Source organism: Dermochelys coriacea, chromosome 2 (genome assembly GCF_009764565.3).
Source record: "Dermochelys coriacea isolate rDerCor1 chromosome 2, rDerCor1.pri.v4, whole genome shotgun sequence".
NCBI lineage: Eukaryota > Metazoa > Chordata > Testudines > Dermochelyidae > Dermochelys > Dermochelys coriacea.
The window spans coordinates 192,737,172-192,760,298 of record NC_050069.1 but is presented as its reverse complement, the minus strand read 5'-3'; the positions used below and the strand labels follow the sequence as shown (position 1 = coordinate 192,760,298).

At 43.0% G+C, this 23,127-nt stretch overlaps 1 protein-coding gene and 1 long non-coding RNA gene across 3 annotated transcripts in view; both read left to right on the top strand.

Annotated features, from left to right (window-relative positions):
* The first annotated feature begins 4,062 nt into the window (after positions 1 to 4,062).
* Positions 4,063 to 18,137, top strand: LOC122458930. Its single transcript, XR_006279286.1, has 3 exons — positions 4,063 to 4,075; positions 6,398 to 6,400; positions 17,881 to 18,137. It is a non-coding gene; the product is annotated as an uncharacterized LOC122458930 (long non-coding RNA).
* A 2,575-nt stretch (positions 18,138 to 20,712) lies between these two features.
* The window catches only part of COL6A6 (collagen type VI alpha 6 chain), a 110,443-nt gene continuing 108,028 nt past the window's right edge, over positions 20,713 to 23,127 (top strand). The window contains exon 1 of one of the 2 annotated variants that reach the window (XM_038389605.2): positions 20,713 to 21,617. The gene's annotated coding sequence lies outside the window, so the exon portion shown is untranslated. The remainder of the gene's footprint in view (positions 21,618 to 23,127) is intronic. The other variant, XM_038389604.2, reaches the window with a different exon arrangement.

Genomic DNA, 23,127 nt, shown 5'->3' with positions numbered 1-23,127 from the left:
GAATGAATGGACACAAATCAGACGTCAAGAATTATAACATTCAGAAACCAGTTGGAGAACACTTCAATCTCTCCAGTCACTCGATCACAGACCTAAGAGTGGCTATTCTTCAACAAAAAAGCTTCAAAAACAGACTCCAACGAGAGACTGCTGAATTGGAATTAATTTGCAAACTGGATACAATTAACTTAGGCTTGAATAGAGACTGGGAATGGATGAGTCATTACACAAAGTAAAACTATTTCCCCATGGTATTTCTCCCTCCCCCCCCCCACTGTTCCTCTGATATTCTTGTTAACTGCTGGAATTAGCCTACCTTGCTTGTCACCATGAAAGGTTTTCCTCCTTTCCCCCCCCTGCTGCTGGTGATGGCTTATTTTAAGTGATCACTCTCCTTACAGTGTGTATGATAAACCCATTGTTTCATGTTCTCTGTGTGTGTGTGTGTGTGTGTGTGTGTGTGTGTGTGTGTGTGTGTGTGTGTGTGTGTGTGTGTGTGTGTGTGTGTGTGTGTATATAAATCTCTCCTCTGTTTTTTCCACCAAATGCATCCGATGAAGTGAGCTGTAGCTCACGAAAGCTTATGCTCTAATAAATTTGTTAGTCTCTAAGGTGCCACAAGTACTCCTTTTCTTTTTGCGAATACAAACTAACACGGCTGCTACTCTGAAACCAGAGAAAATATGTAACAAGAAGTGGAGATGTACCATTATGTCATTTTAACCACAAAGCTAAAGAACTTGTGGAAGTGATGAGCCCATCAAAATACCATTCTATTGTACAGTTGTTAACATTGCTGAAAATTGCCTGGATTAAACTCTTGAACCTGGAATTATGTTGTTCCCAATAGAGCATGGAAAAAGTTTTTAAAAAATGTTTTTTTTTTACCTGTAAGTTTGCTCCAAAAGAAAAATTAAATTTTACCAGAATTACCACTGAAGTTAGCGGGAGTTTAAACCATTGGCTTCAGTGGGATCAGGCCTTGATCTTTAGCATACTTTAAGAATAGGGCGCCATATCACTATCATTCCTGCACATCTTACCCTTGTGTGTAGCCCCTTTGAAGACAGAGACTTTTTACATGAGTAAGGTAGGTAAGATTTGGGCCCACTGTGTGTGTGTGTGTGTGTGTGTGTGTGTGTGTGTGTAGGGGCATGTGCAAAAATTGAAATTTGACTCTTTTTGTAGGGGCATATTCTGTGTCCCTGCCTCAGTGTCGGAGTCATGCCCCTGCTTGCCCCCCCTTTTACATGCTCCTGAGTGTATGTATACTATTTATAACAGAATACTGTGGGAGATTGATAAAGAGGTGCACATACATTACACTGTTATATAATTGATAAATAGTAATAATTTACTTTATATATGGTCAGAGCATACTTCTGATTTTGAAGCAAGAGTAGAATTGGAGCTGTATGCTCATCATGATTCTTAGCAGTAGTCTTGTCCTTTTATCATGCCATGAGCAAGAAAAAGGTGAGTACAGTGGAAAGTGAGAAGTTACGTGCAATTCAATTGGTGGCTCAAGAGCTCTTTGCACCACAGATGAGTAGAGGACCAGCAGTGAAGTGCTTAAGGAGTCATTTCTTTTCTGCACAATATCATCTTGCTTTCAGTTCTTTTTTAATACAATATTCAAATAAATAAAGTGACTACTGATCAGATCTCACCCAGTTGTATATTGAGAGTCAGTCAACTCAAACAAATCACTACAGGACACTGCCAGAATTGATACACAATGTAGAAACTTGGTTGTTGATTGGACCTCCTGAGACAATGATCAAAATTTCACCTCTTATGTTGTCAAGGTTCCTTCCCCACTCTGAACTCTAGGGTACAGATGTGGGGACCTGAATGAAAGAACCCCTAAGCTTATTCTTACCAGCTTAAGTTAAAGGCTGCCACCACCAAAGTGTCACACAAAGAATAACAGAGGAAGTGCCCACTTGGAAATGTCTCCCCCCAAAAATATCCCCCCCAACCCTACACCCCCTTTCCTGGAGAACGCTTGATGAAAATCCTCACCAATTTGCATAGGTGAACACAGACCCAAACCCTTGGATCTTAAGAACAATGAAAAAGCAATCAGGTTCTTAAAAGAAGAATTTTAATTAAAGAAAAAGTAAAAGAATCACAGCTGTAAAATCAGGATGGTAAATACCTTACAGGGTAATCAGATTCAAAACATAGAGAATCCCTCTAGGCCAAACCTTAAGTTACAAAAAGACACAAAAACAGGAATATACATTCCATTCAGCACAGCTATTTTACCAGCCATTAAACAAAAGAAAATCTAATGCATTTCTAGCTAGATTACTTACTAACTTAACAGAAGTTCTGAAGAGCATTCCTGACCTGGTCCAGGCAAAAGCATCACAGACACAGACAGACCCTTTGTTCCCCCCACTCCAGCTTTGAAAGCAACTTGTCTCCTCATTGGTCATTTTGGTCAGGTGCCAGCGAGGTTATCCTAGCTTCTTAACCCTTTACAGGTGAAAGAGTTTTTCCTCTAGCCAGGAGGGATTTAAAGGTGTTTACCCTTCTCTTTATATTTATGACATATGTGATAAACATCATCCCATAAAAGTCATATGATTTCAGTTAAGGGTGTGGAATTAATACCTCACATAATCCCCCCCAAAGATTTTCCTCTAAATTCTTTGCACATCAGTTAGAATTAGGGAACAACTGGATTTTATCTTGAACACAGGGATGGGCAAACTTTTTGGCCTGAGATCCACATCGGGATCTGTATGGAGGGCCTGGTAGGGAAGGCTGTGCCTCCCCAAACAGTGTGGCCTCTGCCCCCTCCCACTTTCTGCCCCCTGACTGCCCCCCTCAGAGCCCCTGACCCATCCAATGCCACCCTGCTCCTTGTCCCCTGACCGCCCAACCCCTATCCACAACTCCGCCCCCTGATAGGACCCCCAGAACTCCCACGCCTATCCAATCCCTCCTGCTCCTTGTCTCCTGACTGCCCCCCAGGACCCCTGCCCCTTATCCAACCCTCCCACTCCCTTACCATGCCGCTTAGAGCACTGGGACTGGCAGCTGTGCCGCCTGGCCAGAGCCAGCCATGCTGCTGCACAGTCTAGAGCATTGGGGCAGACTGGCAGCTCTCGCAGCCATCCTGCCTGGCAGGAGCTTGCAGCCCCGCCACCCAGAATGCTGGCGGCATGGCGAGCTGAGGCTGCGGAGAGGGAGGACAGCAGGGAGGGGCCAGGGGCTAGTCTCCCTGGCTGGGAGCTCAAGGGCTGGGCAGGATGGTCCCGTGGGCCATAGTTTGCCCACCTCTGCTCTAACACATCCAGTCCAGTGGTGGGTGAATCACTTAAACCAGAATTCTCAAGGGTGGACATTAATGATGTGTTCCTCGCTTTCTGGGCACTCAGCTAGAGACACGTAAAGCCCGATTTTTCAGGGGTGCTAAGCATCTGTCCCTCCCATTGTCTTACACCGGAAAGTTTTAGTTTAAGTGACTTGACCAACACCACACAGGAAGTCTGTAGCAGAGCGAGAGGGAGGTTTGCCTGAATCCCAGTTCAGTGCCTTAACACTACCATTCTTTTTCTTGTAGCCCTCTCACTCACTTGCACACATCTTAAAATTTCTGCACTGTGTGATGCAGGGATCCAACAGCTTATATCAGCTTACAAGGCAGGTGTGTGTGGGGAAGGGGCGGGACTTGGACTCGTTCTGGGCACCACCAAAAATTATACAAACCTGCCACCCCTGGTGAGAATGACATAGATGGGGCTACTTGCCTGAGTTAAGTAACCAGGCTGTGATCCCTTATATTACATGGTGTTCTAAAAAAATAACTTTCATTTTAGTTATTCTGTGGTAGAGTTTCTGAAGAAATAGTTTTTTGGCCTCATTTGCTGGAAAGGAAAAATTTCAGTGGGGATTTCATAGCTTTAACATTCTGACTTTTTATATCTCTATAAAAATAGATCTACAACAACATGATTTCTGTATTCAGTTATGAATTTCTTAGGAAATTATGTAAGAATCTGAAGAGAAGGGCTGGAATCCAATTACACAAAGGTTACGAAGAAACTCTTAGGAAACAGTAGTTTTAAAAAATGCATGCAGAAAAAACCAAGCAATAACTGCAGCATTTGGTTTTAGAGTAAATCAGGAGATAGGTAGCTGAGTGATACATGGAAGGGTTCTACATTAAACATCCAAGTGCAGGTTTCTTCTATATCAGTGTTGACCTAAAATAAAAATAGACTGTAGGAATAATAATAGTACCACAATGTTTTTATGTAGCATTAAGGAAGTGTGCTTGAAGTTCTTTTTCCCTTTCCACCCCTATTACAATTAAAAACTAGTTTGTGTTATTCTGAATTTTTGGAAGCAATGTCTCCAGCTATTTTGGCCAGCAATATTTCTATCCATTACCTTCAGATCTTTATATAAATATGTACAACCCTCATATACCACCATTCTCTCTCAGCACCAAATTACTCCTCACCCAACTCTAATTATCCTCTTAAATTGTTACTGACTCTGGTGACACTCACAGACCTAATTCAAACCTGCTTTACTCTCACTCTGTATCATAAGTCTTTTGTGTATCCATAAAGTAAACCTTTGTGTTTCTTTTCTACTGTTTTTACAAATAGGAGCTATTTTGTTATGTTGTCAAACAGTTGGAAAGGGTCTCAGGCTAAAAATGTCATCTCTAAATGTAGTAGGCCATATTTATCCAAGACATAACTGAAGTACATGGAGGTATGTCCAGATGAATTTGGCCCGCTATATTTTGGTTCTGGCTTGTATTTGTAATGCACAGCTTGTAAGACGATTAGATAACAAATGTGTCTGGGACAGAGATTATCAAACCAAATTCAGACTGAGCATGAGACTGTATCAGGTGTAGTGTGTTTTCCTGTGAAAACACTCAAGGGCGTGCTTCCCCACTAGCAATGAATTATTCCATCCTAGTCATGCTATCCCCTGCTATGGCCTCTGCTGCAGCTGTTGTAGAAACCTAGTTACAGTGTAAGCCTCTGTTTTGCTTTGAATGTGTGTCCGTGTGGATCCTACTGGAGATGCACATGTGCCACATCTGTGAAAAATCAGTTGTTGGCACAGCCATATCTATTAAGGCCACTCATGTGCCGCTTTATGTGTGACAGCATAAAGAACGGAGCAGCCACGACCCTCCCTCCATTCTCTCTTACCCCTTGTGGCTGTGAGAGAGAATCCAGCAGTGTCTGACCTGCAGTTTCTTGAAGAATTTATTCTCCTCTAAAAAGATCTTTGATCCAGTTGGGTCTTAACAAAAATATTGACTAATTCAACAAATACCCTATATAGTTGAGTCTGGTGCTTCATGACAACTGCCATGTCTTATGTGACAGTGGGCTGGCCAATACCCATACAACATGTCACTGTTGGACCAATTGGCCATACTGGGGACCATTATCACACATGCCTCAGTACAAATTCTCCTCCCACTTCTCATGGAAGAGGAAGAAATCTCGCTCCCCTAGCAGCATTGCTAGCCAGGCCTCCCATGCCAGACCCAAGATCAGGTCTCTGCAAATAGATTGAGGCAACACTGGAGGAACCTCAGCAACCTCCTCGTCTGCTGACAGTCTTCATCAGATAAAGCAATGGCACTGGCACCTGATAACTTAAGTGTTCCAAGACCTTTTGACCCAGCTCACTGAGACCATGGACAATGGTGAACCAGGAGAAGTCCATGAGCTTGTCAATATCCTGAGCTCATCAACCCGAGATAGGGCTGCCCAAAAAGACAATCTAGGACTGCATCAAAAAGGGTATACTCAAGCCAGTTAAGGGACTTTGGCAAACCACAGCCACTCTTCCTCCTTCTCAGCTCTCATCCAAGAGATTTGGAAAAAGGCCGTTTGCAAAAATATAATTTTTTTCATATGGGAGAGAGTGGTTGCCTTTCTACCAAAACTCCCACGGGATAGTAGAGAGGAACTGAGAGATGTCATAAAGGTGGTCCAGATGGTAAAAGGAGTTTTTCTGACAAGTGGCCATAGATGCACTGGATGTGGTTGCCATGTGGCTGGCCACAGTTATCATCATGAGACAGGCCTTCTGGCTTCAAGCGCTTGAATCCAGAGAAAAGAGCAAAATGCTATAGAAGACCTGCCATTGGGAGAGCTGGAGCTCTTCAGCAGCCCAACGGATGAAGCGCTCCTCTCTCAAAGATTCTATGGTCACATAGTAATCACTAAGGATTTACCCACCATGGCCCTACCCATACAAATACCAGCCCCAACAGAGGAAGAGAGCTCCCTTCTAGCACCAGACTCAACAATGGGAGTACTCTCTCAGAAAAAGACCCAGTACTCCAGGAAGCAACAATCGTCTTCCTCTGTTGCAAAAAATGGTAGCCTCTCAGAGGCAGCAGGTTTGATGGGAATGTTGGGAGCCACAGCAAAGCAAACGTAGGGCTTCCCAACATCTTTTGGAAGCTACCTTGCACTCTTTCATTGGGCTTGGTCTACAATCACAGCCAACAAATGGAAAAGGAGTACTTGTGGCACATTAGAGACTAACAAATTTATTTGAGCATAAGCTTTCGTGAGCTACAGCTCACTTCCGATGCATCCAATGAAGTGAGCTATAGCTCATGAAAGCTTATGCTCAAATAAATTTGTTAGTCTCTAATGTGCCACAAGTACTCCTTTTCTTTTTGCGAATACAGACTAACATGGCTGCTACTCTGAAACCAGCCAACAAATGGACACTGTACATATCCCAAGGCTACCTGATCCATTTCCGCTCCTTTCCCCTTATCCAGCTCCCCCCTTTCCTATCCCTCTTCATGGACCCTTCTTACAAGAGCTACTGCCAACATAAGTGGCTTCATTGCTTTATCTAGGTGTCATAGAAAATTACTGGAGGAGTACAAGAGAAGAGGCTTCCATTTCCAATATTTCCTTATTCTGAAGAAAAAAGGGGGTCTCTCTTCTATCCTAGATCTGAGGAGAGTGAATTACATAGGCTGCCTTAGAATCAGGATGGTAATGCTTGCTCCATCATTCAGGCCCACTGATAGCAATTCCGGACCCCAGGGCCAGGGCCATCCCCTAGGGGGGTGCAGAGCCCGGGATGGAAATGACAAATCCATCACTTCCAGGACCGACTGTGCTGGCCAAGCATGCCTCCCAAAGTGCAGGGCGCAGAGCGGTCATGTGTGGAACCCTGTGGCCTACCTGGGCAATTTTAAAGGGGTCCAACAGCCTCATTTGACACGCAGACTTGTCTTAAAAAGAAAAGGAGTAACCGTGGCACCTTAGAGACTAACAAATTTATTAGAGCATAAGCTTTCGTGAGCTACAGCTCACTTCATCGGATGCATTTGGTGGAAAAAGCAGAGGAGAGATTTATACACACACACACACACAGAACATGAAACAATGGGTTTATCATACACACTGTAAGGAGAGTGATCACTTAAGATAAGCCATCACCAGCAGCAGGGGGGGGAAAAGGAGGAAAACCTTTCATGGTGACAAGCAAGGTAGGCTAATTCCAGCAGTTAACAAGAATATCAGAGGAACAGTGGGGGGGGGGGAGAAATACCATGGGGAAATAGTTTTACTTTGTGTAATGACTCATCCATTCCCAGTCTCTATTCAAGCCTAAGTTAATTGTATCCAGTTTGCAAATTAATTCCAATTCAGCAGTCTCTCGTTGGAGTCTGTTTTTGAAGCTTTTTTGTTGAAGTATAGCCACTCTTAGGTCTGTGATCGAGTGACCAGAGAGATTGAAGTGTTCTCCAACTGGTTTCTGAATGTTATAATTCTTGACGTCTGATTTGTGTCCATTCATTCTTTTACGTAGAGACTGTCCAGTTTGGCCAATGTACATGGCAGAGGGGCATTGCTGGCACATGATGGCATATATCACATTGGTAGATGCGCAGGTGAACGAGCCTCTGATAGTGTGGCTGATGTGATTAGGCCCTATGATGGTATCCCCTGAATAGATATGTGGACAGAGTTGGCAACGGGCTTTGTTGCAAGGATAGGTTCCTGGGTTAGTGGTTCTGTTGTGTGGTGTGTGGTTGCTGGTGAGTATTAGCTTCAGATTGGGGGGCTGTCTGTAAGCAAGGACTGGTCTGTCTCCCAAGATCTGTGAGAGTGATGGCTCGTCCTTCAGGATAGGTTGTAGATCCTTGATGATGCGTTGGAGAGGTTTTAGTTGGGGGCTGAAGGTGATGGCTAGTGGCGTTCTGTTGTTTTCTTTGTTGGGCCTGTCCTGTAGTAGGTGACTTCTGGGTACTCTTCTGGCTCTGTCAATCTGTTTCTTCACTTCAGCAGGTGGGTATTGTAGTTGTAGGAATGCATGATAGAGATCTTGTAGGTGTTTGTCTCTGTCTGAGGGGTTGGAGCAAATGCGGTTATATCGTAGCGCTTGGCTGTAGACAATGGATCGAGTGGTATGATCTGGATGAAAGCTAGAGGCATGTAGGTAGGAATAGCGGTCAGTAGGTTTCCGATATAGGGTGGTGTTTATGTGACCATCGCTTATTAGCACCGTAGTGTCCAGGAAGTGGATCTCTTGTGTGGACTGGTCCAGGCTGAGGTTGATGGTGGGATGGAAATTGTTGAAATCATGGTGGAATTCCTGAAGAGATTCTTTTCCATGGGTCCAGATGATGAAGATGTCATCAATGTAGCGCAAATAGAGTAGGGGCATTAGGGGACGAGAGCTGAGGAAGCGTTGTTCTAAGTCAGCCATAAAAATGTTGGCATACTGTGGGGCCATGCGGGTACCCATCGCAGTGCCGCTGATTTGAAGGTATACATTGTCACCAAATGTGAAATAGTTATGGGTGAGGACAAAGTCACAAAGTTCAGCCACCAGGTTAGCCGTGACAGTATCGGGGATACTGTTCCTGACGGCTTTCAGCCCATCTTTGTGTGGAATGTTGGTGTAGAGGGCTTCTACATCCATAGTGGCTAGGATGGTGTTTTTAGGAAGATCACCAATGGACTGTAGTTTCCTCAGGAAGTCAGTGGTGTCTCGAAGATAGCTGGGAGTGCTGGTAACGAAGGGCCTGAGGAGGGAGTCTACATAGCCAGACAATCCTGCTGTCAGGGTGCCAATGCCTGAGATGATGGGGCGTCCAGGATTTCCATGTTTATGGATCTTGGGTAGCAGATAGAATACCCCAGGTCGGGGCTCCAGGGGTGTGTCTGTAAGGATTTGTTCTTGTGCTTTTTCAGGGAGTTTCTTGAGCAAATGCTGTAGTTTCTTTTGGTAACTCTCAGTGGGATCAGAGGGTAATGGCTTGTAGAAAGTGGTGTTGCAGAGCTGCCTAGTAGCCTCTTGTTCATACTCCGACCTATTCATGACGACGACAGCACCTCCTTTGTCAGCCTTTTTGATTATGATGTCAGAGTTGTTTCTGAGGCTGTGGATGGCACTGTGTACTGCATGGCTGAGGTTATGGGGTAAGCGATGCTGCTTTTCCACAATTTCAGCTCGTGCACGTCGGCGGAAGCAGTCTATGTTCAAATCCAGGCTGCTGTTTCGACCTTCAGGAGGAGTCCACCCAGAATCCTTCTTTTTGTAGTATTGGCAGGAAGGTCTCTGTGGGTTAATATGTTGGTCAGAGGTGTGTTGGAAATATTCCTTGAGTCTGAGACTTCGAAAATAGGATTCTAGGTCACCACAGAACTGTATCATGTTCGTGGGGGTGGAGGGGCAAAAGGAGAGGCCCCGAAATAGGACAGATTCTTCTGCTGGGCTAAGAGTATAGTTGGATAGATTAACAATATTGCTGGGTGGGTTACGGGAACCATTGTTGTGGCATATAGTAGTTTAGATAGCTTAGTGTCCTTTTTCTTAAAAAGTCGGATTCTGGGTGGACTCCTCCTGAAGGTCGAAACAGCAGCCTGGATTTGTACATAGACTGCTTCCGCCGACGTGCACGAGCTGAAATTGTGGAAAAGCAGCATCGCTTACCCCATAACCTCAGCCATGCAGAACACAGTGCCATCCACAGCCTCAGAAACAACTCTGACATCATAATCAAAAAGGCTGACAAAGGAGGTGCTGTCGTCATCATGAATAGGTCGGAGTATGAACAAGAGGCTACTAGGCAGCTCTGCAACACCACTTTCTACAAGCCATTACCCTCTGATCCCACTGAGAGTTACCAAAAGAAACTACAGCATTTGCTCAAGAAACTCCCTGAAAAAGCACAAGAACAAATCCTTACAGACACACCCCTGGAGCCCCGACCTGGGGTATTCTATCTGCTACCCAAGATCCATAAACATGGAAATCCTGGACGCCCCATCATCTCAGGCATTGGCACCCTGACAGCAGGATTGTCTGGCTATGTAGACTCCCTCCTCAGGCCCTTCGTTACCAGCACTCCCAGCTATCTTCGAGACACCACTGACTTCCTGAGGAAACTACAGTCCATTGGTGATCTTCCTAAAAACACCATCCTAGCCACTATGGATGTAGAAGCCCTCTACACCAACATTCCACACAAAGATGGGCTACAAGCCGTCAGGAACAGTATCCCCGATACTGTCACGGCTAACCTGGTGGCTGAACTTTGTGACTTTGTCCTCACCCATAACTATTTCACATTTGGTGACAATGTATACCTTCAAATCAGCGGCACTGCGATGGGTACCCGCATGGCCCCACAGTATGCCAACATTTTTATGGCTGACTTAGAACAACGCTTCCTCAGCTCTCGTCCCCTAATGCCCCTACTCTATTTGTGCTACATTGATGACATCTTCATCATCTGGACCCATGGAAAAGAATCTCTTGAGGAATTCCACCATGATTTCAACAATTTCCATCCCACCATCAACCTCAGCCTGGACCAGTCCACACAAGAGATCCACTTCCTGGACACTACGGTGCTAATAAGCGATGGTCACATAAACACCACCCTATATCGGAAACCTACTGACCGCTATTCCTACCTACATGCCTCTAGCTTTCATCCAGATCATACCACTCGATCCATTGTCTACAGCCAAGCGCTACGATATAACCGCATTTGCTCCAACCCCTCAGACAGAGACAAACACCTACAAGATCTCTATCATGCATTCCTACAACTACAATACCCACCTGCTGAAGTGAAGAAACAGATTGACAGAGCCAGAAGAGTACCCGGAACTCACCTACTACAGGACTGGCCCATCAAACAAAATAACAGAACGCCACTAGCCATCAGCTTCAGCCCCCAACTAAAACCTCTCCAACGCATCATCAAGGATCTACAACCTATCCTGAAGGACGAGCCATCACTCTCACAGATCTTGGGAGACAGACCAGTCCTTGCTTACAGACAGCCCCCCAATCTGAAGCTAATACTCACCAGCAACCACACACCACACAACAGAACCACTAACCCAGGAACCTATCCTTGCAACAAAGCCCGTTGCCAACTCTGTCCACATATCTATTCAGGGGATACCATCATAGGGCCTAATCACATCAGCCACACTATCAGAGGCTCGTTCACCTGCGCATCTACCAATGTGATATATGCCATCATGTGCCAGCAATGCCCCTCTGCCATGTACATTGGCCAAACTGTCTCTACGTAAAAGAATGAATGGACACAAATCAGACGTCAAGAATTATAACATTCAGAAACCAGTTGGAGAACACTTCAATCTCTCTGGTCACTCGATCACAGACCTAAGAGTGGCTATACTTCAACAAAAAAGCTTCAAAAACAGACTCCAACGAGAGACTGCTGAATTGGAATTAATTTGCAGACTGGATACAATTAACTTAGGCTTGAATAGAGACTGGGAATGGATGAGTCATTACACAAAGTAAAACTATTTCCCCATGGTATTTCCCCCCCCCCCCCCCCACTGTTCCTCTGATATTCTTGTTAACTGCTGGAATTAGCCTACCTGCTTGTCACCATGAAAGGTTTTCCTCCTTTCCCCCCCCTGCTGTTGGTGATGGCTTATCTTAAGTGATCACTCTCCTTACAGTGTGTATGATAAACCCATTGTTTCATGTTCTGTGTGTGTGTGTGTGTGTGTGTATATATAAATCTCTGCTCTGCTTTTTCCACCAAATGCATCCGATGAAGTGAGCTGTAGCTCACGAAAGCTTATGCTCTAATAAATTTGTTAGTCTCTAAGGTGCCACGGGTACTCCTTTTCTTTTTGCGAATACAGACTAACACGGCTGCTACTCTGAGACTTGTCTTATTCACTGTCCATCCTGTGTAGTGAATGGTTCTGTGGAAAATATAGTATATGCTAACATAATCAGTAGTTTCACTCAATTCAATACATTCACTAGAAACAACATATCCAGCATGTACAGAGGCTCACTTTGTAATATAACACCTGTTAAATAGAGTTGATTATATTACAGGGTAAAGTTTCCAAAAGCAAAAACAAAAATGTTCCCTATTGTAATGATTATTGTTTTATCTCTGATATTTACATGGTAATGATTTGCAAACTGGTTAAAACTTCCTAAATAAAAAAGAGTGAGTTTATTCTTTTTAAAGTAGTACTGGACTGAATCCTGGGTTCATTGAAGTCAACCTTTGAAATCAAGTCTCTCCTTGACTGCATTGGAGCCAGGATGTACTGGAAGGAATAATGCTGCAAGTGACAAGAGGTGAGGCAGCTTGATCCGTGTGTTTTTTCTGGCTCTGACTATAGTATTTGGCTCTGTAACCCAAATTTACATAAAATCTCTAAAGGTAAAGGAACTCGATTCATCAAAATGTTAGACTACTGAGTATCATTTCCTTTCTACATCTCTTCTGGTTATTCAGTTTGCCAGATATATTGGCCAGCTTTAATACATACATGTAGATTTCTCTTATAAGAAAAAAAAAAAGACAGTTATGCAAGTCAACTTGGCTCTTAGAATCAGCTTCTTAACTCATTCGTCTCCCCACATCACTCCCCACTTCCTCTCTGTTTTACCACATGAAGTTCATGCTTCTTGCCTTCACTCTTAAGGTGTCTCTACCTCTCCCTACCTATCCTGCTCTTTCTCTCTTATCTTGTTGTCTCCTGCCTCTCTCACTCTGCCAACAATGCCAACCTCATTGTTCTGTTTGTCAGCTTTTCCACAGCCATCCCTGTACCTTCTTCCACGGCACCACTAGCAAAGTGAACCCCTTCCTGAATTAATGCCTACTGCCACTAGTCTCCCCTCCTTCAAATTCTTCTCACAACCTATCCCTGCTATGATGCCTACAAAAAAAAATATCAGCCAGTGAATGATGGTTTGTGCACCAGTTGGGGATATAGGATTTTATTTAGTTAAAATAAATTAAGAATAAAAAACAAAATACTTGTTATGCAACAGCTCGCTTAAATACCTGTGATAGTTACCCTTGTCCTTCCTCTCTTGCTTTTGGTTGTCATACTTGCTGTTACATCTTGTCTCAAACTTGTGAGCGTGTGTACTGTGCCTAGTATAATGGGGTTATTTGGGGTCTGGAGAAAATATTTCAAGAGAAACAACAACAAAGAACTCACTACTAATATAGAGATTAAATGGTTGCTCCCAGTGCCAATGAACTTTTAGAGGCCTTAACGCTGTTAGCCAAAAGGAGATGTTTTCACAGTCTCAGATAGCCATGTTGTTCACATTTGAACAACAAAGTAGGGAGGGTCTTTCTACAAAATAAACTCACTAGCAAATATTTTGCTGTGGAGATAGAACAGCTGCTGTGGTCAGAAACTTAAAAGCCTGGAAGTGATTGTACTCTAATTGTTAAATTGAGAACTTCTGCCTGTGCAGGGGAGTCAGGGAACAGTTTACTTTAACATCATAGCTTATCATCCCCCAGTCCCTATTCCTGAAGTTGATACTTCATTGGTTGCCTTAGCAAAAGCTGCTGCATATAAATGAGCAATGTGTTGTTTCATATCAGGAAAAGAAAGCTCAGTATCAGGTAACAAAAAGCAGAACTACTGGTACAATGGGTCACTTGTCACTGTAAATCCATAGCTCTTAAGGCTTCAAAGGCTATTTTAAATTGGTTCTTCTATTGTGCTCACTGCTATAGTAGCTAAGTGCCTTCCAGTAGTGTATAGCATAACTTGAATAACATCTGTGCCATGTTGTTTGTTTTCTCATTCTCTCCTCAGGGGTAGAAGTGTGTGCAGAAAGTGTCTTGTTTCGGTAGGATTTGGTTTGTTTGTTTTAACATACATGTTGCCATGTGTTTGTTAGAGAAGGCAAGGGCAAAGATAAGGGTCTTGCGTTTGGAGCAGAAGTGATAAGATTCTGTGAGGTCCTTAGTCCCTGTGAGAGTTCATTCCACAGTCTCAGCCCAGCCATTGAGAAAGTTCTGTCTCCTGCACAAATGAGCTTTACCCACGATCCACTTTAGTTATCTAAAGTGTAAAAGAGGTAGTTTTTCAGAATGAAAGTTAAATTTTGTCCCGTTGTATCTGTGTAGTTCAAATTTGTTTGAAATTTGGTTATTTAGCTTTATCTGCATAAAAACTAAGAAAACATGGGAAAGTATGTAACATGTACAAACAAGGTAGATGAACAAAATGTCATCTAAAAAACCCTCAAGTTTGTTTAGCCTTATCTATAAAGCAAATTGAGCACTTGTGTTGAGTTGTGCAATTCTTAGCATCAATATAAACATCGAGATTTTTTTCTAGTTCAAGTAATTGTGGGTGGTCTGAGCTATTGGACCAATGGTAGTCACCATTAAACTCATGCATACCCATTCCAATCAGTACAATTGCATGGGTATAAATGAGGACAGAATTTGGCCTTGGAAAGTAAAGATGTAAGACATATGTAAAATCTGTTGCCAAGTGAAATTTAGGATTCTGTTGTATTAATTGCATCAGAGATCATCAATTTTTAAAATTACACAGCTCCACCCAGGTGCTTGATTTACTTTGGAAGCCTAAATAGACTTTCATTTACATATTTTCTTACGTGCTGTTTGTCTGAACTTTGGAAGTGAGTGCCTTTGATAGCTTCACCCCTCCATGCAGAAGGGAAAGTAAGTGTCTCAGAGTTGCTATACAAGAGGAACCACCTGCATTCTGAAGTAGCCCCAGTGCCCTCTACTATTTACCTCCCATACATAAAGAGATCATATCAGCTTTGCTAAATTGTCACCAAAGTTTGCCAACCCAAAATAAAAATGACTAGCTCAGCCTGTTTGATCCAGAAAACTTTAGTGAGAATTGTGCAAGGCTGCATTTAGTCATCCATACTCTTCATGTCACTGCTGCCTGGAGAGGAGAGGCGGGGGGGGGGGGGGGCGGGTAGGGGAAGTGCTGGCGGTTGTGGGAGAGTTGCTGGCTGGTAGGGATATAGGAAGTAGATGGGGAGAAGATGCTGGAACTGCCTCAGAATGCACAATGCTCCTCATACAGGATCTGATCCAAAGCCCAGGGAAACCAATGGAAAGAGTCCCATTGACTTCAGCAGGCTGTGGATTAGGCTACTATAGCAGTTCTGAGATCCTCGTATAGCCTGCCCACCTCCAGTATTCCCAATTCTAGCTATGTTTTGCAGGGCTTTGGAGCTGTGCTCTGGCTCCGCTCCAGTTCCAGGCAAAAACCTGCAGCTCCACTGCTCCGAAGCAGCTCCAGGCTCCACTCCAAAGCCCTGATGTTTTGAGAGTCTCTCACTGTTTGGGTTGGCTAATGGTTTTGATGAATTTCTGATTTACAGAACTACCAGCCTTCGTGAGTCAAAAGTCATGAGTCAAGCTCCAAAAATCGTGAGGTTCTTTTTTAATTGTGTGTGTTAGCTTTCCAATACTGAAACAGTGGGAGTGAACTTTTCTCCATAATCATGAGGGCTAGAAACTCAGCTTTATTTTTTAAAGTGAGATTCTTGTGCAATCATTTGATTACTTGATTAAAGCAGCTGGGACTTTAAGTCAAACAATAAATATTGTGAGACATACATTAATACAGCATTGCCAACTCCTGTGATTTCACCATGAGTAATATGATTTTTGGCTGTTGCTGGAGCCAGTCTCAATATGATAGGAGCAGGAGCAGCTCTCATGGAGTTTCCAGCTGGCCCAGGGGCAAAGTCCCCTCTGATTGGCTGCCCTCCCCCAATCAGGGTTAGCACAGGAGTCTGGCAGAGCTGTTTTCCCTACCCTGGAGAGTAGATAGGAGATTTTTGGGGAGGGAAACAGAAGAGGGAGCAGCTGATGATATTCTCATTGGGGTGGCCTGGTAGGAGGAGGGAACTGCTGGAGGTGCCCACCCTCCCCCCAGGATTGGGAAGCAGAGAAGGGGACTCTGCAGCAGCTGGGGGGACCCTGCAGCAGCAGCACCCTTCTGCCTTGGAGGGAGGCACGATGAACCACCAGAAGTACACTGGGCGGGGCAAGGGGCAGATGTGGAGTTGGGGACCTAAAGTTGATGTAGGGGTTGCAGGGAGTATAATTAGTTGAAGGATGGACAGATGTGGGGTAGGGAACAGAGGAAAAAAAAATCAATGAGAACATTGGTTTTGGGGGAAGAAACTAGAATCTCTGCACCATCAGGCAGCAGCTAAAGCTTTGCATCAGAGGCCAAAATCACCTTATGCGCTACGTTTGGGAGAGTTGGATCACTAATTGTCTCACATAGTGATTCGCAAGTCAAAAGACACACCAAACAACACAACTTAACCTTTAAAAGAAGTCATGATTTTGGGCCTTGTTTAGAGTTGCCAACCCTCCAAGCCTGTCCTGGAGTCTCCCAGAATTAAAGATTAATCATGTGATGAAACCTCCAGGAATACATCCCGCCAAAATTGGCAACCCTAGCCTTGTTGGAAATAATTTTCCTAATCATTTTATTAAGATTTACCATGACTCAGATTCCACACAAGCATTCTTTTGTTAGTCAAAGCGACATGGTGTTGGTTACATCCAAAATATCAGCTTAAGTATTTACACCCTTATATTCTATATCCATAGCAACAATACAGTTATAAGCATTAGCCAACATACTTACAACAGGATCAGGAGGTACCTTCCCATATGGCATGACTCTAGAGCAGGTAAGAAAAGGCCTGATAAAAGAATGGCTAGGATACCTTCCATTTAAACACACTGTAACAAACAAGTGATGTCACTGCTGGTTATTGGACCTTATTTAAAGCCAGCTGAATCACTTTAGGGCTGCACTCAGTTCTCTTCAAGGTTTGTTTTTTTTCCCTTATCTCACTTTACCATATTTTCCCCTAACTACTAGGCTAAGCATTTCTCTATAATTAATTAAACAAACAAACAAACATATAACCAATTATTTACTGCACTTGGTACCCAATTAACCATGTTTTCTTTATTTGTATTACTTCAGCTCAAACCTTAAATAAGATAATGCTGTGTTTCCAAAGAGTCACTATATGTTTAACACAAATAACTCTCTTTTCTCATGATTTTCTTTTTGCTCACATACTTTGGGCCTATTGCTCATGCTAATATCCAAACTCAATTTAAAAACATCGTTCACTCAGGCCTAACATGGATCTATATTCCTACACACCCAGCTAATGCTATTTTGGAGTCTAATTCCTGACTTTTTGATCTTTTGGGGTTGGCAATACTGATAACATCATTCAAGTTAGCAACAGTGGATTTCTGCCTTCAGACCAGTGACATTTTGTCCTAACTCAAATGGCCACTAACTCCAATTGCTATCAGTGGGACTGACTACTCTCAGCATGGTGGCTGCCGTTTCCCTACAGCCTTTACACATCAAAGCGACGCTGCCCTCATTAAAGATGGCCACCATCTCTGATTGTTTCCAAGGGGACTGAAGCCAGGTTTCCCTCAGGGAAGTCATGGTGACTCCTTAGTCACCATGTGGGGACAAGGCTGGGGACAAGAGAACAAGATCTGGGTGAGTGGGTGAGTGTTAGGAAATTGAGGAGTCTGAGGGAGCAAGAGTAAGGCTAAGGAGATGCAGGAATATGTGGAGACTGAGGGAGTGCAGAGGAGTTTAGAGAGCAGGCAGCAGATTGAGAGTGGGTTCAAGGCAGTGGGGAGGCAGGAGGCAGATTGTGGGGGACCCAGCAGAGGCAGCATGGGGTCAGACTAAGAAGTGCAGAGGTATGTGGGGACAGGAGGAGCCTGAAGTGGGTGCAGCAGAAAGTGGCATGGTGGAGAAGGAGAATATGATGGGTAGGAGATTGAGAGGGGGAAGAGAAGGAATTAGTAGGTGTAGGTGGTGGACAGGAGACTGGGGGATGCATGAAAGGGGAGTGTAGTGATGTGGCTGGCTATCCTGTCTAGTTAAGGAGCGAGACTGGCCTCCCAGCTGGATCATATTTCATTGTAGTTTTCGCGTGGGGCATTTAAGGCTCATGGTTGTGCTGTTACACGCAGGCTAATGGTGTTCTTCAGTCTGCAGCAGCTGGGGCTGGTACACCAGTCGCCAGTGAGAGAGCAAGAGGAGACACCACCAAGCAACACACGTCCTTCGATGCGTGTGTGTGTGTGTGTGGTGAAATCACCACAAACAGGACACAGGCACGTGCTGGCAGCACCTCTTCTCCTTGGGTGTGTGAGAGGAGCCTCTGCGAGCCATTATCTGCTGCCAACCTGTAGCCGGAGGCAGGAGGAACAGCAGAGCTGGGGAGCACTCTGTGGAGCTGCCCTCCACAACCACTGGCACTGCCTGAGGCAAGCCCACAGGCTGAGAGGAGGAGCGAGGAAGCCTGAAGAGGAACTGAGCTACCACTGCCTTTACTGTTGCTGCTGTTTCCTGAAGAATTTGCAGATAGTTTCCTGGCTTTTTTGGGGTCGGGTATGGAGAGCAAAAGTAAGGGAGTGGGGGAGAACAGGAGGCAACAACAGGCAGCAAGGGGAACAAAGGGGAAAATAGGACGGGGGAGAGGAGGTGGGAGAGCAAAGGATACTGTTTGTAAGAAGGACATGGGTAGTGCAAAGGGGCTCTTTGGTTGTGAATTGCGCCGTAACTGATGGATTACAATGGTTCTTAAGTATAAAACCTGCTTTGTGGGGGGGATGCATTTTCACTGTTTGAGTCCAAATATCCAGTTTTGCAATTTAGTTCAGCAATGAGAAGATCCCTAAAATCAGGTTTTATGGCTAAAAGCCATTATAATTCATCACTTGCTGCACACTGGGTAAAAAAGCCCAGGTGTTCCACACGTTGGTCATTTGTCATGTATTTTGATGGCTTGCGCCACATATTGGCGGGTTGAGAGGTTTATTTGCAGCCCTGGCCCTCGCTTTCTTGCATGATAGTAAAACGCTCCTCCAGGAGGAGCTCAGAGGTGATAGCAGGGAACAGCCTGCGCTCTGAGGCAGCTCCCAAGAGTGGTTGACATAGGGCTGATTCAGGCTGCACTGCTCCCTGAGGCCTCCAAGCAGCCCTTGAGAGAGATGCAGAAATATCCAGATGAAAAATATCCAGAAAGTCCTACAATCCCATGACAGATTGCCTTAGCAGTAGGTTTGGCAGAATTTGATTTTCATTTTTTTTATAATTTTTACTTATCAGTATTTTTAAGTTTATTTTTATGTTTATTTATTTAAATGTTCACAGTTGCACAAATACAGTAAAAACTTTATTATCCGGCATGTTGGGGGAATAGGGGATGCCGGTTAGTCAAAAATTCCAGTTAACTAAGAGTTATACTTACCAATGGAATACCAATTTTCAAAGAATTAGAATACAATAAAATGAATAAAGTATAAAATAGTATACAGGTACTCGCCAATCCAGTAGTAGTACTGCACTGCAGAATGGTTGGTTTCTTGAAGAACTTAGGTGTATACAGGTAAAGTTTTCTATACAGCAGGTTATCTTATGACACTACATATCACTATGGGCAGCGCATGGCATATACCCAGATCAATAAAAATACACTTAACACTAAAACTATATTGAGCATAATTTAATCTTTCTTTGGTGATTCAGAAGGCACTTCAGGATCTTGCAGTGCCTCAGGATCATCATTATCAACATCAATTTTCATTGTAGATGTAGAAGGTATAGGAGATTGGGCTGAATCTGTAAGGACCCTCTGACACACCCTGAAAACTGTTTATTTGAATAAATCCCCGATATCCGCTTGCTTACTTGTCTTCTGCCTCTTTTGCATAAAAGTGGAGTGCAGAATGGGCAATTACATAACCTTTTGGGCAGCGTACTAGTCCCAGTTACTAGATTGAAGATTTGTATCGGGCGATATCAGAAATGCCAGTTAATAGAGTTTTCTGGTTGATAAAGTGCCAGTTAATACAGATTTTACTGTATATGGCTTTTAAGCATTTTTTTCCAATGTGTATTGATTTAAATTTTCACAGTTGCAGAAAATTAGGGGGGAGGGTCAGACAATTATTTAATGACAGTACATGCTGAAAAAATTAAAGCTTTATAACCGTTAAAATGCAATTTTTCAATACCATGTATCAAAATATACAAAGTAAATAACCTTAAATCAAACTCTAAGAAGTTCTCAAGCAGCATTTTTCTTATTTTGCCTGTCTGTGCATTTTGATCATCATCAGTGGAAATATTTTTTGTGGGTTGTGTGTGTGTGAGAAACTCAATGTTGAACAACAGTTACCGATTAAAAAAATCTCCTCTTTCCAAGCCTACTTATCAGCTTAGGGCACATTCACTTTCAAATAAAAGTTAAGTTTTTGCTTTTGTTATCCACTGTTGTCAACTAGTGTGTCATTCTCTTCCTTATAGATCTCCTACTCCTAAATTCCAACTTACACTGCTGCTGCCCTTAGTGAACCGGTTTTGTGAATAAATGACTTCAGGCTCCCAGGGCTGCCAATTCCAGACCTTTCAATGGCACTCAATTTAAAAATGCCATGTATGGCTTGCAACTGTAAAGTATACTGTATTTATCTTTCTACCCACTTTTTTAAAATGGTCATTTCCTCACTCTATATGTGGGAAGCTCTCTCTTTAAAATTATTATTACTAGAATATACAATAGATCATGGCTGTCAGAATTTCTGTGGTCCAGCAGGATGCACTGTTGTTTATATAAGTTACAAATAAAAGTTGGAAGAAAGCAGGAAAGTGCTTTCCAGCTAATTATCCCTTTTGTGAGCAGTCCAAAAAATGAGTGAGTCAGCTGGGGCAGAAAATTCACTTGGTTCATCATTAAGCCTGCGTTTCTGCATCTTGGCAGCATTACTCCCTAAAGAGGGATGAGGGTCACCTCATTATCCTGGCAGTAAAAAGGATTTGTGATAAGAAGCATGGGAAGGGATAAATATAGATAAATTAAGAAAACATCAGCACCCTTTCTAAAAGCTGCTGAGAAAAAAAACCCCAAGGCTGCTACCTAGCCCTCAGCTGCAGAATTTACAGGAATAACTGATGCTCAAAGTGAAAAACAGGTTAGTAAGAAACCCAAGAAAGTGATGAAGCCCTGAGCTTCACCCTCACAGCTGCTGCTGCTGCTGGCAGTGAACTCAGCACTGAAGACCAGCCTTCTTCACTGTTTGAGGAGAGGGGGAGAGATTATTTCTGGTGGTTTGGAAGCTTTTGAAAGATATATTTTAATTGTCATGTCATCAGTTGTTTTTAAAAGGGGTTCAGTCTTTGCTGCACCACTTTGGAGGGTCTAAAGTTTTGAGCTGATAATCATCTTCCCTTTATGTGGTAAGTATCACAAGCTGTCTTCTGCATTACCAAGGAAAGCTACAAAATTACATTTCACTCTGTGGCAAGTTTTGCATTTAAATATACTGTTAGTCTGAAATTTTCACTCTGAAGTTTTGGTAATATACAGATTTTTCTCTAAAATCTCTTGAACTTTGATTTGTATATAGATCTATCAGTATAATCTTTTTCTCTCTCCCCCCTTATTTATGCCATTATATATAGGCAATGTGTGTAGAGATATTTAAGTTTAACTTCTTAATTCTGAATTTCCTGAGTATGCAATGCTTGTTTTTAAGATAACTACAACATTCTTATAATGTCTTAGATTCTTAAATTACAGATACATTTGTGCAACCCTAATGCCAGATAAACACGGTAATGCCAGATAAAGGTTTTACTTTTTTTTTTTTTTGTCCACGACTATAGTAAAGGGGAAGGATGGTCCAGTGGCTAGGGCACTAGCTTAGGATGTAGAAGACCCTGCTTCAATTCCTTTCTATGGCATGGACCTCCTGTGTGACCTTGGGCAAGTCACTTAGCCCCTCTGTGCCTCATATCTCCATCTGTAAAACTGGGATGATAACACTTCCTAACAGGGGTATCGTGAGGATAAATACATTCAAGATGGTAACGTGCTTTGAGCTTCACAGATAAGAAGTGCTATATAAGAAATAGTGATTATTATTAACACTCCATAAGGCATCCACTTTCTCCATCAGATACCAGATAAGCCATATGTACCCCCTTAGTCATACTCACGCTCTTAACACAAAAATCAACCTCTGTGATGGTAAGGTGGAATGATGTTACATGTATACGGACCGTATGAAAGCCAGATGTGCCAGTTTCTTGATACAAAAGTGTATGAGGTTGAAACTAAGATTTTTGTGGCAGAGCACAAGTTTTCTAAAATTGGGGTACATATGGCTTTTCAGTATCTGCTAGAGATGGAAGTGAAAAAATTATTGATGATGTTGAAGAGCATGAGAAAGTGGCAATGAATGCCAGAGACTTTTCCCTTCATATCTTATTTCAACGTTTTAAAAATTTTGGGTGAGTATGACATGTCCTGTTGCAATCTTAACTATGAAGAAAGTTTCTGCTTGTGTTAATGTATTGTATATAAATCTATACATATACACACAGTACTTTTTGTATATTAAAGATGCTGGTTTGCAAATGAAGGTGTTACATCCTTTGAAAATCTAATATCCCCAAGATAATTTCATTCTTATTCTGTCCTGGATATTACACAAAACTCCAGCATTTATTTTTTTAATATTTTACTTTTACAAATCAATTTAACATACAGATTATGAAGAATTCCCTCAGTTTGTCTTATTTATAATTTTTTTTCATATTTATGCTCTCTCTTGAAGATATTGAGGAATGGTAGTAATTTATATTTGAGAAATTATTCCACTAGAACTGTGGTGGGCATCCTGCAGCCCTCACGCAGCCCATTAGGGTAATCCGCTGGCGGGCCACAAGACAGTTTGTTTACATT